The sequence below is a fragment of the Amphiura filiformis genome, chromosome 10 (genome assembly GCF_039555335.1).
Source record: "Amphiura filiformis chromosome 10, Afil_fr2py, whole genome shotgun sequence".
NCBI classification, from domain to species: domain Eukaryota; kingdom Metazoa; phylum Echinodermata; class Ophiuroidea; order Amphilepidida; family Amphiuridae; genus Amphiura; species Amphiura filiformis.
Genome location: NC_092637.1, coordinates 60,687,654 through 60,702,723, shown reverse-complemented (window position 1 = coordinate 60,702,723; position 15,070 = coordinate 60,687,654). Strand labels below are relative to the sequence as shown.

General features: G+C 34.4%; 1 protein-coding gene across 3 annotated transcripts in view; it reads right to left on the bottom strand.

Moving 5' to 3' along the window:
- Nucleotides 1–15,010, bottom strand: part of LOC140163104 (transmembrane ascorbate-dependent reductase CYB561-like) — a 36,544-nt gene extending 21,534 nt beyond the window's left edge. For all 3 annotated transcript variants that reach the window (XR_011860405.1, XR_011860406.1, XM_072186481.1), the window contains exon 1: nt 14,868–15,010. The gene's annotated coding sequence lies outside the window, so the exon portion shown is untranslated. The remainder of the gene's footprint in view (nt 1–14,867) is intronic.
- Between the last annotated feature and the right edge of the window lie 60 nt (nt 15,011–15,070).

Genomic DNA, 15,070 nt, shown 5'->3' with positions numbered 1-15,070 from the left:
TCACTATTGACCCATGTTGTACCAGATAGCAATTCAGTACAGTAAATTAAATTGGAAGAAATGCATTGTGGGAAGTGTAAGGTATCTTCTCTGACATAACAGTTCTAACTCTGATTATGAAACAATTGTTTGCAGATTACATCTTATCTGGTCTTACATAAACTACGGTGACTCCCTCAGAAAGTGTATTTTTGATCAGGCCTAAAACAAATATTGTTAGACTGAGTGTGAAATATAAAGGCAAAAAAAAAAAAATGAGATCAGCAAATTGGATTCTTATTATTTTTGTATGTTTCAAACCTATGTTTAGAAAGGGATCAATGGATCAAACTAGAAATGTTGCAGTTTTCTACGCAAGGTGTCGATTGAGATACCTCCACCATGGGGCGATTTAAAGTCAGAAAGATATTATCAGCTAAATGTCAAACTGTATGAGTGGTAAACAAATAAAATAACCTCAAATGACCTTTGACCTCTGTATGTGACCTTGGATTCCACCAATACATGAAGGAACCCTAAATGTATTAGGATTTTTAAATCCTAAAAACTGCTCATATGAGACCAAAATGTAACCAAAAGTTTTAAATAATGGTATTTTACAAATTGACCTATGACCTTTGATGTCAGTACCCAGCAAACACACAACGTTTCACAGAAAACATTTAAATGTCAGGTTATATAAAGGCTATAAAAATTAAATACATTTTTGAAAATGTGATGCAACACAATCTAACATAATGTTACTTAGGTGTTGAAAAAATATTTTGCAAAAATGTTTGCCCAAAATATTTTACAATAACATTTTAAAATGTATTAATGACTTTTATATAACCCAACATTCACATGTTATTAAAATGTTTTGAATAAACATTTTACGAAACTTTTCATGTTTGGTGGGTATTACACCTTGAACACCATCAATAGATGAGGGTTCCCATAGTGCAGCTATGAACCAAGTTTGATACAAAATTGGATTGGTTGAGCCCAAGGCAGAGAGGTGTCTTTAGGGTGTCCAAAATGGTCAAAAATACCTTATTCTGCAAATCAGGGTGTCCACTTCCTATTCACTCTATTATAAAAATCAGAAATTTAGGGTGTACAAATTGAAAACAGGGCATCCAAATGACACCTGGACACCCCTCTGGCTAATGGCTTGGTTGAGCCCATATTTATTGGTCGAGCTATGAGTTTTAAAATATTGGACGACACCTAACACCTTGTCAAGTCCAATATTTTACAACTCATAGCGAGACCAATAAATATTGGGCGTAAAGCATCCAATTTTATCATTATTATGTTTTGGATCCAATATTTTCACACACTTGGATCCATCAAAACATAATAATGGTTGCAATCGGATTTGAATTGTTCATATGAGACCCAATTTTAATTTACAAGTTGACCTTAACTGACCTTTGACCTCAGTATATGACCTTGAACACCACCCCAAAAAAAAGAGTTTTTGACCATGACTAACCTATCCTGAAAATCTGAAGTCGATCTGCCTATCCATTCACGAGCATCCAGAGGTACGTAAATAAGCACAGAAATCAGACATTGCAAAAACAGTAGGCCTATGCCTCGCGGTGGAGGCATAAAAAATGCAAAACAAAAATTAAAAATAAAAATAAAAATAACTATTTATATTAACAAATTAGCATATTTTGCATTTGCAATGAAAAAGCTAGCAAATTAGCATATTTTACGAAGAAAAAGCTAGCAAATTGGCATATTTTGTGATGAAAACCTAAATAGAATTTGAAGACCAATGTCAATTGCCAGCCCACCACCAAGGCACATCACTATACACCTTACCAGTTCCAATAAATTGCACTTGCAACTTTGGATTTTGACATTTATGCAACATGTGAGTTTTGATTTAAAGCCATAATGTGTGATTTGCTTCACAGTGACACCCTCAATTTTACTTGGATTTCTACTTTTCGCATAATTATAATGCCCAATGGTGTACTAAAATACCACGTAAAATACTAAGCCTGAAGTGATTTAATAACAGTAACTTTTAACTTTTTATATTAGAGTTCACCGATCGAGTGCTTGCTAACATGTCTTGTGGATGTCGGCTTTAATGTGTACAAACGTCGAGCGCGATGCTCCGTGCAGTATTACATACATGTAATATGATCGGCGAGTGAATGAAAACACATTTTTCTTCGTTATACCTCATTTGTTTGGCTTGAAATTAAAAGGGGATAATGCGATCAGTGAAAACAAATAGGAATCTATTCTTTATGCAAATCACACATATTGCTTTGAAATGCAAATGAGCTACCAAATTAGCATATTTTGTGATGAAAACATAATGGAACCGCTAATTGCCTCCCATTCATCAAATCACATCAATAGATGCCTTACCAGTTCCGAGGATTTGCTCTAGCAACCGCAGATGGACGGCCAATCAGGAAGCATAATACCTCCGGTGGAGGCATAACGCCGATAACGGGAATAAAAAACATCACCCAGTTAATACCAGAACTGCATGGATTCAGAACAATAACTACAATATTATATTTATATTGTATTATTGTACAATTCCGTTTTTTAAAGTTGCAAATCTTTTAAAAACTAGATTGTCTCAGCAGCAGGGGATATTAGGCTGTCATGTGCATCTAGGTGTAGAGGCTTATCCTCTTATTCCCACTTGAGCATTCTCAAGTACACTTAAAGTGTTTTGGTCTCCTGGTCAAGTCAGTTTTAATTTAGGGGTTGTTGTTATGTTGTTATAGCAACAAGCTCAGTTTTTCTGTCCAGTCAGCTGTCACTTTAGTGGTGTGCAGCCATTCAGGTCTCCGTCTTATTTTTTAATTCCTTTGTTATGTCCATAGTTCTCCTAGTGATGCACTTGCAATTGTTCCTTCGATCTTGATGGACCAAAAAATATTTTGGGCTCTTGGTAGTGAAAAAAGATTACCAGTAGCTAGTGTGGTAGTAATCTATAAGTATATGCTTGATAACTATACATTACTGCATCAGTGGATGTTATTATTTCATTAATATTTAAGTGTATAGAAGCACTAATCAGCATCCACAGAGCAGAACTGGTTTTGTCATTTTCATGTTGGAATTGGCCATCGGCTTCACATTGCTTACAAACAGGCAAGTAGTCAAAACATTTCTCTGTAAATGCTTTGTTCGAGATAATCAACCCTAGTTACAATCAATTAAGTATTTTATATCTGTTAGTGTTAGTCAGTTAAATGTAAGTCGGCAGAACTTATTAAAATTTTGGTGGTGGCTTTATCACTAAATCTTTTTATTTGCCTGTTTGCACTTTATATCACGAGTTGAATACGATAATAGATGAGGCAATAACAATTGTTTATATTATCAATTTTCTGCCATTATTAGCTCATGCATTACCAGTATGATAAGATGACATATTAAATCACATATTGAGTTTCAATTAATGGATTACATGTTGCTCGAAAAGAAATGGTCAACGTGCAAATCAGACAAGAGTATTTGGACTTGTTCTATTAATGGGATGGGGATACATATTTATTTGTCAGCTGAATGTAAGCCTTATAAAGTTAAGATTTGTATCATGTTTGCATGCATACCTTATCTGCATGCAAGTCGGTTATTAGTAAATAAAATCTAGAAGTTGCGTATCTTGGATCAGGCTTACATACCAACAATTAACATCAACATAATAAGGTGCAAAGGTATCAAACAATGGGGGGAAAGCATATAGTTTTCTTCTCTTTGCTGTTTGTTTTTTGTGGTTATATTTCAGAAATATCTTCCGCTGATATTGCACTGAGGATTGCATCATATGTGGTTTGCGATATGTGAATAGACCCATAAGTTACTCAAGCTGACTAGTTGCATTCTCGCCATGGCAGCAATACGTCGTTTAAATATGCACCTCGAAAATATTCAAGAAAGAAAAGAGGAAGATAACTGAGAATGATAATCCTGCAATAACAAATTTGGCAGAAAATAAATTGAGCAGACTTGAGATGTCAATTTACATGTTGTATACATCAGCATATTTCTTCAGCTCAACACGTGTCGAGAGGAATAAAGTTTTGTTAGAATTAGCTTCTTACTCTTCCACAAGCAAGAAGAACAATCCAAGACGGAGTTGAAATTGTTATGACAGCAGCTGATGACGTTCATTTACTTTAGATGAACAATTTAAATTGGCATCGGATACCATTATTTTCTTCTTTCATAAAACTTTGCAAATATCCCGCTCTACGATATCAGTCGTTATTCTTCAGCAAAATACTGTTAACCATAAATAATGCTCATCCGGTGACTCGACTATAGACTTGTAATTCCCACGATTCTGAAATCTAACTTGAAATACAATAGAGACTATAAATGTACATGTGCATTGTATGTAAATTAGATACATTTCATATTGCATATTTTTTACAGAACTGCTGAACTATTGCTTCAATGAAATACCGGTTAAATTTAAAAACAACAAGGTATATTTTATACATCAATACTTCATCGACCTGATATGATGTCCTTAATGTGATGTCCTTTGCTATGTACAAATATAAAACCATTTTAGTCTTATGGGATGTTGTTCAGCATGAAAACCAAATTTTATAATCTAAAAGACAGAAGTTAACATGCCCTAAGGTGTGGAAAAGAATTGCAAAAAGACTAGGTCGATATTAATACAAGGGACACTTTGCATCATTTATGCATACAGCAAAAGTTGTATAATGATTATGATAGGTCCAACTTTTATTAAGCGATTAAAATTGTATGTAGGCCCTACTTTTGCATCATTTACGCATACACAATAAGTGGGATAATGACAGCATATAAATTATGGTATTTATCAATGATGTAAAAATATGTTCTATTGTAATAGGTTCAACTTTATTTTCACAGTAATTTAAAGATTAAATATGTAGGCCTATTGGATATTACTATTTATCAATTTTGCAATATCAATAAAGAGGAACACAGTCATAAATATAGAAGTCTAGATTAGTGTTCCAGGATGATGGTGGCTTGCATACATGACATGCAAGATGTGAAACATCATAAGCTTGTCATTATAAATTATGATCAAAATTATGAATGGATGTAAAAGAGTAGCCTAAAAACAGACAGACATCCAGTTAGTCTAAAACAAAACAAAAACAAAACAAAACAAAACAAAAATAGATGTAAAATTTAATTTCTAACTACAATAATGGTCCTTACATTATTTATAGTTGGTAGAATGGGGAACATATTTAATATTCTGTGGGAAATTCAATATTTGAATTAAATTGCAGTTCAAGTAATTCAAACTTTTGTATTATTTGATGCTTTCGTTCATATGGAAAAAGAAAGTAACATTGTGTAAGGTAATTAAAAATAAGAAAACATATATATTTATTGGTATGTTTTTGTATGTATTTATGCCCTTTGCCCTTCTATGTATAAAGGACCCTTCAGAAATAAGCCTTTGGGCTTAAGGGGCTATCCTGTGATATCTCCTTGCTGTGTTTTTTATGTGTATTATATGTCATTTATCTTAATGCATTTTATATCTATTTACCTTATATTGTTGTATGTGCAATATGGAGATACCGAATAAAATCAAAATCAAATCAATCAAGTTGAATAGAAGATCACAAACAGTATCAAGTTTTAAAAGGGTAGTTGATTATTGAATATATTCATGGAACATTTCAATGATTGATTAATTTGTGGTACAGATAATATACATTTTTTTTCAATTCTTGAAAAAATTATTAGTAGATAACTATTTGATTTCTACTAGTTTATTTTTGCTGTACTACCATCTATAATGGGGTTATTAAGAGCTTTAACATTAATTATTGTGAATGATTAAACGTATTCAGTGCAACACACTTAAGATTATTTATGAGACTTTTAGCTTTGGTATCTTATTTTATTCATCTGCAAGAACTTTAAAGTTAGCAGTGAGAAAATTATTCTCTGGGTTACCATTCATTGGTAGTGAATTACTTTATTTTATAAATGTCACTTTTAAAATTGGATCAGGTAGGCCCCTATTCATGATCTGTTATCATTAATGGGTCTTTGAAATGGGAGCTACAGTAATACTTTGTGTGGCTCAATTGTCAAATAGCGATTTGTTATCATTTCTTTCAAAATTTGCCACTTACAGCTATTTCTGGTTTTGTTCTCAAGATCAAATAAGATGAACATATCTCTAGATAAATACATTTCAAGGTTAGGATCAGTTAATTAAACTGAAATTTGATGCTTATGTCAATTTGCACATCATGTGAATTACTTCATACTATACACTATTCTTTGTATACAAAGAACATCATTGTCTATCCTTAAGTATGTATTTGATAGCTTACACTAAACATGCTTGGAAATTGCAGCAAGCAATATTATATGTAAAGCGATATCTAGCACAATTAATGGTGCTATCTAATCATGCTAATTGTATACTATATAAGTACATATGTACATTTCATACATTATATAATTATAGAGAGTGTATATATAGAGAGAACAACTAAATATATTTCTATTTCATTAATTAACACCAAACAAACAAATAAAAATCTGGTTGCTATGGCTTGTGCAGAAAATGAATTGAGCAGACTTGAAATTTGATGCTTATGTCAATTTGCACATCATGTGAATATTATCATGTGAGTTACTTCATACTGTACACTATTCTGTCCATCCTTAAGTATGTATTTGATAACTTACACTAAACATGCTTGGAAATTGCAGCAAGCAATATTGTATGTAAAGCGATATCTGGCACAATTAATGGTGCTATCTAATCATGCTAATTGTATAATTTATATATGTTCATATTATGTACATTTCATATAATTATAGAGAGTATATATAGAGAAAGAGAACAACTACATAATTTCTATTCATTATTTTAACACCAAACAAACAATAAAAATCTGGTTGCTATGGCTTGTGCACAACTATTATTATAGGTTTAAGGTTAGTTGCCTGAGCTTGACAACTTATTAAAGTATTATTTATACAATTGCAGTCTTCTTTCCTAAAAGTTTGTCATGTTTATAGCATATTCATTTTTTTTTTTGGGCTTGGTGCATTTCATACAACTATCATTATACCTATACACCTGTATGCTATTATAATAGATCCCTGTTTAGTTGTTTCATAGAATATATGGTTTAAATTTACAAAATAAATTGCCCCTTTTGATTTAATAATATTTGTTTTTAACTTATTGGGTGTATGGGCTGATGCAATATTTTCCTATGTTTTCGGTACAGGCTGTACATAAATCTTTGGTGTATATATTATAGTTTCCTCATTGATCATCAATAGAGATTTTGTAAGAAAACCACTACATGTGTAAATAAAAAATTTCAGCAGCTGATTACTTGCTGACATCAAGATGATGGCGATGTGGCTGCCCCATTTAGATATGACAGCTTTCATTGGTCCTTAGAGGGGTTGGATTGGTTCAGGACTCATCTGGAGCATCCTGAGGCTTTTTGCTTTTCCACCTTTGTACATTGTTTTGAGGGAGGGGGGGGAGGGAGGGGTTTAATCAAGTTTCTCCATTGAGAAACTTGGTTGGCATTGTTTATTCTTTTGGAGATTTCTAATTATTTAATTGCGGTTAATAATGCTGTTTTCCAATCCAATCCTCTGTTTGATCCAAAGATGTATCTGTTTAAGATATGCTTAAGATTTGCTTAAGATGAAATTTGGTTAAATGTGATTCAGAAGTCAACTTTTGTTTGTCCAGCCTGTATGGTTGGCTTGTACACATTTTTCCAATAATTTGTGTATTTATTGATTTATATGAAGATGATAAATAATTCCAAATGCTTGCTGCAATTAATCATCTCAATGTATATAATTTGTTTAATTGATATGAAATCTGTTATTATCTCAATATAGTCTTAATTTCTATGAGATTGTGAAATTATTATAAATAAGCTTATGTGTATTAAATGGTCCTCATGATCGTGGGGGCAATGCGGAGTCTATTCTTTGCGTTGTTGTGCTTTCCTGCTGTCTCGAGACAATTCCGTTTTTTTAAAGTTGCAAATATTTTAAAAAAGAGATTGTCTCAGAAGCAGGAGACATTAGGCTGTCATGTGCATCTAGGTGTAGAGGCTTATCCTCTTATTCCCACTTGAGCATTCTCAAGTACACTTAAAGTGTTTTGGTCTCCTGGTCAAGTCAGTTTTAATTTAGGGGTTGTTGTTATGTTGTTATAGCAACAAGCTCAGTTTTTCTGTCCAGTCAGCTGTCACTTTAGTGGTGTGCAGCCATTCAGGTCTCCGGTCTTTTTTTTTTAATTCCTTTGTTATGTCCATAGTTCTCCTAGTGATGCACTTGCAATTGTTCCTTCGATCTTGATGGACAAAAAATCCCACCCACCCTCCCAAAAGCTGGAAGGGTGATTCAGTAACTAAATATGGTTAAAGATACTCCAATAAAATGGTATGTCCAAATATGCTGCTTTATGCTTAAAAATAGAGGCTTTGTATGGAATTTCTTGAAATCTTGAAGAATATCATTAGTAGATTGTCTCCACTTTCTACTGCGTTTTATAGAAGGGAATGAATGCTTTGTATGGAGTTTCTTCAAAACCTGAAGAATCTCGTCTGTAGATTGTCTCCACTTTCTACTGCGTTTTATGGTGTTTGAATGTGTTACGGAGTTTCTTGAAACCTGAAGAATCTCGTCTGTAGATTGTCTCCACTTTCTACTGCGTTTTATGGTGTTTGAATGTGTTATGGAGTTTCTTCAAAACCTGAAGAATCTCGTCGGTAGATTGTCTCCACTTTCTACTGCGTTTTATGGTGCTTGGATGTGTTAAGGATTTTCTTCAAAACCTGAAGAATCTCGTCTGTAGATTGTCTCCACTTTCTACTGCGTTTTATGGTGTTTGAATGTGTTACGGAGTTTCTTGAAACCTGAAGAATCTCGTCAGTAGATTGTCTCCACTTTCTACTGCGTTTAATGGTGCCTGGATGTGTTAAGGATTTTCTTCAAAACCTGAAGAATCTCGTCTGTAGATTGTCTCCACTTTCTACTGCGTTTTATGGTGTTTGAATGTGTTACGGAGTTTCTTGAAACCTGAAGAATCTCGTCTGTAGATTGTCTCCACTTTCTACTGCGTTTTATGGTGTTTGAATGTGTTATGGAGTTTCTTCAAAACCTGAAGAATCTCGTCGGTAGATTGTCTCCACTTTCTACTGCGTTTTATGGTGCTTGGATGTGTTAAGGATTTTCTTCAAAACCTGAAGAATCTCGTCTGTAGATTGTCTCCACTTTCTACTGCGTTTTATGGTGTTTGAATGTGTTACGGAGTTTCTTGAAACCTGAAGAATCTCGTCAGTAGATTGTCTCCACTTTCTACTGCGTTTAATGGTGCCTGGATGTGTTAAGGATTTTCTTCAAAACCTGAAGAATCTCGTCTGTAGATTGTCTCCACTTTCTACTGCGTTTTATGGTGTTTGAATGTGTTCTGGAGTTTCTTGAAACCTGAAGAATCTCGTCGGTAGATTGTCTCCACTTTCTACTGCGTTTTATGGTGTTTGAATGTGTTACGGAGTTTCTTGAAACCTGAAGAATCTCGTCAGTAGATTGTCTCCACTTTCTACTGCGTTTAATGGTGCCTGGATGTGTTAAGGATTTTCTTCAAAACCTGAAGAATCTCGTCTGTAGATTGTCTCCACTTTCTACTGCGTTTTATGGTGTTTGAATGTGTTACGGAGTTTCTTGAAACCTGAAGAATCTCTTGATGATTGTCTCCACTTTCTACTGCGTTTTATAGTGGGCTATTGGTTGCCTTCATGCTTTCCTCCCTTTCTGCTGCGTTTTTATACCAGGGTTATAAATGCTTTGTTGCTTATTTGGAGTATCTTTATTTACTTGGTTGTCAATACCAGTGGATTATATATCAGTAAATGGTTTAAGCATTGATGCCGTATCTTGCTGAATACAAAATGTTAGTTTGCTAGTGTTGGCATTGTTTATTCTTTTGGAGATTTCTAATTATTTAATTGCGGTTAAAAATGCTGTTTTCCAATCCAATCCTCTGTTTGATCCAAAGATGTATCTGTTTAAGATATGCTTAAGATTTGCTTAAGATGAAATTTGGTTAAATGTGATTCAGAAGTCAACTTTTGTTTGTCCAGCCTGTATGGTTGGCTTGTACACATTTTTCCAATAATTTGTGTATTTATTGATTTATATGAAGATGATAAATAATTCCAAATGCTTGCTGCAATTAATCATCTCAATGTATATAATTTGTTTAATTGATATGAAATCTGTTATTATCTCAATATAGTCTTAATTTCTATGAGATTGTGAAATTATTATAAATAAGCTTATGTGTATTAAATGGTCCTCATGATCGTAAGGGCAATGCGGAGTCTATTCTTTGCGTTGTTGTGCTTTCCTGCTGTCTCGAGACAATTGTTATGCTTGACAAAATAAAGTCGAATTAAGGATACATTTTTTAAACTATTTACTAAAAAGGTTTAAGGTCAGGGTTTTTTTTAACTCGGGCAATGGCAATCAATTATTGGGGGGTGAGTCCACTTTTTGGATGTAAGCAATTGTTTTTTGGGGGGAATCAAATTTTTGCAAATCCGCAACTTCCAAAAACAAATCCCGACTATGGGCCTGGCCATGATTTTCATCATATTTTTTCAACGAAGAACATTGTACATTTCTGACTAAACTCTTGAAATGAAACTGAACAAGTTTTATTCTCTATTCATCAGAATAAAATACTGCATTTGCCATGCTATGGCTGGGCCTACTCAAATGCCAGAGGCCCCCCAGAGTATAATGGTTCAAATGAAATTTTTCCCATTTTGGGGGCCGTGTAAAGTTGTTTAGAAGCAAGATATGGATTTGATTTTGGCAAATTTGAAATCTACACCCATAAAAAGCCCTGAGTAGAGCATTTGAATGATCTAGGGTGTGTAGTTTGGGAGAAATGGCCCCTTAAAGTTCGAGTTTCATGCGACGACACACTTTTCATGTCGACTGCCCCCTAAATTTCAAATTGACACTGTGCAAAAATGAAACAGATGAGGTATGGTGTACACCCCCAAGTGTTGAGGTGGCATGGAATAACTCAATTTCATTTCTTGTGTATTGTTCACCGTACATGTGTATGGAAAGCATATATTCTGTATACCGTACCCAGTCTGAGCATGTCATACAATGTATGTTTGTCATAGGCATAAATCCCAATATTTTGCCAGGGTGGTAGTTCATACAATCATCCCCCAATGTTGACCCCTGATAATGGGTTTCTGACCAAATTAATCTCATATTTGCCAATTTTAGCCCCAAAAGTGCAAATTTTCACGCTTCACGCACATTTATTCTACTTTTACACCATATTTTATCAATTTAGCTTCAAAATAGCAAATATTTTCGTGCGCAATTGTACCATAAACTTATTCTGTCGCCAAAAGGTGCTGGATTGACTATACTTCAAAAATTCCCCACATGTCAAAAAGAAATTTACGCCACTGACGTTAGTATGGCGTGCCCAGTCAATCTCCCAAATGCGATACGGTATATAATATTTAAGCTTCCTGAAAACGCGATCTTTTACGAAACTACAAACTCATAAATTCAACTTGCACTGCTGAAAAAATAAAAATAAACTGATCCTTCAATCATATTAATTTCATGGAATCCCTTTGGTAGGCATGTTCACATCAATGCTTATTATAGAGGGAGACATTCAACTCTAAAAATTGCGAGCACAGTAAATGGCTTAACTGTGTAATCCCCATAGGAAAATACAAAATTTTGAAATTTGGACATCAGAAACTTGGAGACGTAGTCTAAAAAGTGCTGGTACTTTTTCCTTGATAAAGAGGTCAACATGCAGTGAAAGTTAGATTGCATCAAATAAAATCGCCTTTGTGTGAAACGAATCGCCCTGGTGAATGATGATGCTTTACTTGCTGTTTTGTACAGTATACATGTAAGTCATTGTAATTAAGGCAAGTCAATGATGGCGGTTTAAATGCAAAATTTAAAAACAGACATTTGTTCATAACTTTGCTGATTTTTTGACCTACATGGTTGACCCTAATATTTTAAAGGAGGATTTACGTCATCCTAGCATCCTCTTTTTATGACATTTTTCAGTAGATATCCACGAAAAAAGCTTATTTCCAAAATTTCAGTTGATTCCGATTTTGCGTTTGCGAGTTATGCATGATTATGTGTATTACACTGCTCCATAGACAATGTATTGTAATTTCGTTTCTGGTGCACCAGAGCGAAATTCAAATTAACAATATTTTTGCTAAGCGAATTAATCTGCAAGAAATATTTGGTACATAAACATTATGTAGCCAGAGGTATCCAGTGGTATAAAAATCTCAACTTTTTTTTGATTATTGTGGATGGGTGAGGCTGTGGATCACGAAATGCCCCTTTTAGTCAAATAATCACCTTTATAATTTCCATGTGAAATATATCCTACTTGAAAATTTTGTGATGCCTACCTTGACTTGCTGAGAATCACAATTTGACCAATTCAGTAATCACAGGTGGGCGAACATGTACAGCATGGCTCTGAAGCTGAATTAATTTTTTTTTAAATCAATCATGAAATATTTTTAAAATTTTATCTTTCTTATATTTTTAAATGGCGGTTAAAGGAGTATTTTGTGATCCTAGCATCCTCGTTTTATGACATTTTTCAGTACATATCCACGAAAAAAACATATTCCCAAAATTTCAGTTGATTCCGATATTGCGTTTGCGAGTTATGCATGATTATGTGTATTACACTGCTCCATAGACAATACGTTGTAATTTCGTTCTGGTGCACCAGAACGAAATTCAAATTCACGATATCTTTGCTAAACGAATTAATCTGCAAGAAATATTTTGTACATAAACATTATGTAGCCAGAGGTTTCCAGTGATATAAAAATCTCAACTTTTTTTTGAGAAAAGTGGGGGATGAGGCTGTGGATCACGAAATGCCCTTTAAGGCCCTTAGCACTTGATTATTAGTTTCCTGTTTAAATACTGCCCGCATCCAAAATTGAAAATATCAAAATAATTAATTATTTTGTTTTTATTTCTAATTTTCTCCTTTAAAATAACTTTCAACTACTTCTACTTGCCATTTTCTGACTTTAATAATATGAACAAAGAGTACAACTTCACCTTCACTTATATTGTTATAAAATAATTAAATGCCGCTCTAGTCAAAAGCGAGTCAATAGTTGCTTGTAATAGTTCAAACTAATAAAGAAAATAAAAGATAATTAATAATTAATAATTAAAAGTCACCTCGTCCCTTTTTCAAAAACTTTAACAGGAAACTAATAAATAATCAAGTCTAAGGGCCTAAATGCTGGGACACAAAATTTGGGTCATTCAGGCGAGCATACTTTTCCTCATAACATTGCCAATTGTAGGCCTTGTACATACATGATTGACCCCTCATTTTTTAAGTTAAATGATTCCCTCAAATGAAAGCAATTTTAGATGAATTAAATTTCAAAAATTTTATGAACATGCCTACTTTTAAGCTTTCTTGGGTTTTTCAATGTATCGCTGCTCGGATTCTTGAGTCTTGAGTTGATTCACTCCTTCAGTAAGCTAGGCTTGTCCTAGGAGGATTGTGCTGTGCATACGTGTCAGAAGGTGCTCATAAATTTACAACGTGCAAGTAAAAACCGAAGACCGGCAGGTTACAAGGATTGGTGGGTTGGTGTAGTAGCCATATCCCTGAGGGCTGGTAGTGCCAGGGTCTGGAATTGGCTGACTGTTGTTGCTGCAATGACTGGTTGTGGTAGTCTGTTCCAGATTGGGATGGTGCGAACAAAGAAGGAGTATCTGTATGTGTTTACTCTCGACTGAATGGGTTGGTAACTCAGGGTGTTGGTTGCTCTTCCCAGACGACAGTGCTGGTATAACTACAGTCGGGGAGGGGAGGTTCACAAGTCCACGGTGGATTTTGAAAAACATGGTGCCCTGGTTGAGTAGTCGTCTGGTGGCAAGGGAATCCCATTCAAGGCGTTGTAGCATACTGGTCACACTTGCGGTTCGCTTCGTAATTGTTATAAACAAACCTAGCAGCTTGACGCTGGACAGACTCCAAAGGCAAAGCATTCACCTGCTCACAAGAATACGGGTTCCATATGCAGCTGAAGCAAATTCCATTGGTCGCACTAGAGTGGAGAGAAGCTAGCAACAACAAAAAACTCAGCTACTTTGGAAGGCTTCTGTCCGAGTCAGTCATTCAGAGTAAACATATTACATAAGCATGGTCATGCTCATGATGGTTTAGTAAGCATGGTACATGTAAATTGTATTAGTCAGTAGGTATGCTAGGTGAATTCAAATTTGCCATCAAACTGCATCATTTTATATATCAAATTAAAGCCCTTGAGTAAACAAAGCCAAAACTGAAAACCTTTTTTTCATAGCACTTTACGTAGCAAAGTTACATCTTGTCAAAGACTGACTTTCATCAAAAAGATTCAGCTAGCAAAATTCCCCAAAAGCGGCATTTCGGGGTGTTTCTAGATCTTAGTCTCATGGCGATAGCAGCTTTTTTAATGGAACTGCTATCAAAATCCTCTATAATTCCATGTGCGACTTGATTATCACCATAAAAAATCATATATTTGGGTCAAGTGAAGTATAGAAAACATATTTATGTAGGTTTCCTTCACCGACCTATTCTCGAAAAAAATTCAAATTTCTATGTAAATATGCATTGTGTTTGGGCCCCGGTCTCTGCGAATTTCGCTGACTAGCAAATGTGTTAACTAAGGTTTGCCTGGGATACCTATAAATTAGTGTTTATGAAAGGACAGGTGTTATGCATGGGACCATTCAAAATCAAATTAAACCTTATATCTTACCTTTCTCTTCCACTTCACCGTTTCAGTAGATTCATAAACAACTCTTGAATCAATATTTCTACGTGTACAGTTTCTAAAACTCAACTTTACGGTAAAAACATACAAAAATTGTGCTCATTATGAAACCAATTATGTGGAACGCAAAGCTGTCTTTAATGCTATAACAAGCCCGTAACCTATTATTAGTCTCTCTCGACGCCTAT